Source organism: Lichenostomus cassidix, chromosome 1 (assembly GCF_008360975.1).
Source record: "Lichenostomus cassidix isolate B80296 chromosome 1, HeHo_3.0, whole genome shotgun sequence".
Lineage (NCBI taxonomy): Eukaryota > Metazoa > Chordata > Aves > Passeriformes > Meliphagidae > Lichenostomus > Lichenostomus cassidix.
Genome location: NC_139479.1, coordinates 77,824,502 through 77,827,455, shown reverse-complemented (window position 1 = coordinate 77,827,455; position 2,954 = coordinate 77,824,502).

Genomic DNA, 2,954 nt, shown 5'->3' with positions numbered 1-2,954 from the left:
CTTGGTTATTTAAATAAAATCAATTTTGTGAACTACAACAGCATAAGTGTCTGAAGGTTCCAGGAACAGTCACATGTTGCCATAGTGCAATACACATGGTCTTATGCTAAACCCTGAGAAAACATTGTGGATAGAGGTTATAATTCTGGGCTTTTGATTTTTGTTCTCGTGAAATTGTCAGAGCAACATGAATTAGTTCAAAATCTATTTAACCTTTAAAAACTCTTCAGAAAATGTCAGCACATGATAAATAGCATATCCGTTGTGTAATGTACAATCTCCTTGGCTACAGTCTCAGCACATTAGAACTTTTCAACTCTATCTTCCTGTTTTAATGTGTTTCTGAACTGCCCAGCTCAGTTCTACTTATGTTTTAGTTGCACTGTTCCTTCTGTGTTTTGCCATTTTCAAAAGATGGGCTGAATTCCAATTTAGGTCTTATGGAAAAGAGTCCATCTTCAGCCTCTTCATCACTGCATTCTTTCTAGAAACAGCTCCATCCATCTGTCCTCTTTTAAATATTCCAGAAAGTAAAACGTCAATGTCATGATTCAAGTTTGGTGCATGCCAGTCTTTCTTGACCCTTCTCTCTCCTCCACTTGGGTATTAATGGTCCTCCAAATGCAAGAGAGTTGCAACTAACTGCTCTGCATGCTCTTTGCCCGGCAGTGGCTCTGGTGAGATTCAAAACTTGTGATTTAAACTGCGAGAGAGTAAAAATGTCTATTCCAGTAGCAGACTGTGTGCCTCTAAAAGCAGCTGTACTCTGTTGTTTTTTTGCCTGTGGATGTTATCAGTCACTTTTAGAATAAAGAAAAAAATTTATGTCCATTTCTTTTCCTTACTGGGAATAGTGGATGTTATTTTAAGAGAAGCTTTAATTAGTTTAGTGCCTAAGCCTAGAGTCCCATTAACAAAGGATGTCCCGGCTGCACTTTGTGAACTGGAAGAGAGAAATCAGGTATGAGTAGTTTTCTGAAGATGATGGTGATAACAAGGGTTTAACCCCCACCTCCTCCACCATCACTGTCTGCTGTCTATGGTGGCTTCTGTCTGTCTCGGTTAAAACTTTCAAGGAAGGAAGTCTCTTGGTGTAAATCTTTATTTTGCAGGAATAAATGTCATGTTGCTGATATGAATAATCAAACTATTGTACCCTAGTGACTAGTTAGTTACCTAATTTAACCATACTTGTATCATCTGGATTCCCTCCACAGTGTGCACAGCCCGCAGGAAGCTTGTCATTCATTATTCCTCACTGAGTTCCCATTAAGAAATGTAAGCTGGTTTTATAATGCTGGATACTGGCTGGATTTTTAGATTTCCTGAAGGGAAAACAGCCTTGAAGCTATGCACAGCTCCCCTCTCCAGAAGGGACAGCTGTGAAGCTGGGAGTGGGGCAGCTCAGCCATGAGCTGGGGGTGGATGGGGGCACCAGCAGGAGCATGGAGGTTGATGTGGGGATGCAGGAACATGGAATTATGAGCCAGATCACCAGTCTCTAACTGCTCAGTCCCTTATCATCCTTTTGAACATGTCCATATTGCATCCAAGAGCTCGTGGAGCAGCACTGCACACAGCCTGGCATGCTGGGCTCCTGCACACCTATGTTTGCAAAACAGTCCCTGATTCACCAAAAAAAGGAGCTGCTGGTTGAATAAAATAACTGCTGAAAGACAGATAACAGATTGTGTCCCAGTGGCCAAGTCAGTGGGTTGGTTCAGTAAAGGCACAGGTGAATCTGTCATGGAATGGGGGGAAGAATCAAAGCTGTGTCATTGGAGCTAAGTTTTCTAGAAATCTTTGAGCACCACTTTGCACACACCACATCAGAGTGGCACAAATCAAAATATAGCTGTATGTCAGGGACAACTTATGTGTTTCTGTCATGCAGACCACGTGGCCAGATGCTCCAGAAGAGTGCTTTCCTCATAATGGAATATTTGACTTTATATACTAATAATGATAAAACGTATAATAGGATACATTTGTATACTGATACAATGATATAATATGTCACTATAATGATATAAGTAATGTATAATGATAAAAAGTAATTACTCCTATTAAACATTAAAAAAGTATATTTCTGAAGTGACACAATGCAATGAAAATATTACGGCTTTATATCATTAAATTTTGAAACATTTATTTGGTTCATGCCATGTTATCAATCCTCCCCTGAAGAACTGTGACACAGAACTCCCAATATAACATTATTTAATCTTTTTAGGTAGTAAAATTTGCATCCTCTCTTTTGTTTCTTCAGATTCTTTGATGTGAGTCATCCCAAACTTTTTATAATCATTGAGATTAACCAATCACCTTCATGCAAACAAAATTCCTTGCCTATGAATGAACTCCCACTCAACCCAGGGACTGCTGACTTAGTCCCCTTAAGTCAGATTCTTCCCCACAGAGTTCAGGGAAAGTGGTAGGTGCCTTTGAAGGCATTTGAATGAGTAAGCAGTCCAGGGATAAAAACAGCCTGGGCCCACTCTGTTTGTGCTACGTTTGAATTGCTTTAGCTCTTGCACACTTACAAACTTCAGGTACCTGAACCAACAGCAGTGAAATCTCCCAAGCAGCAACAAAAGAATTGGAGTTTTTGTTTGCTTTTTCCCTCTTATCTGAACTAAATTGGGATGAGAGAAATCTGTGCAGCTGCACAGTTCAGAAAAATGCCTCTGTGCTGGGAATCTGAGCTGCAGGATGAGAAACAGCCTAGGGCTACTGTCTGCTTGTCTTGGAATGTGTTTGCACTGCTGAACAGGTATGCCAGGGACCCAGCACAAGGGTTTGGTCCCTGCTGTCCTCCTTCTTCAAGTATCAGATCATTCCTGAGCCCTGTCTCAGGACTTCTTCAAGACAAGTTATGGACAAATAGTTCACTTCTAGAGCAGCTTCCAAAAGGCAGTAGGGATGAGACTATAACAATGTGATTACCACCACCC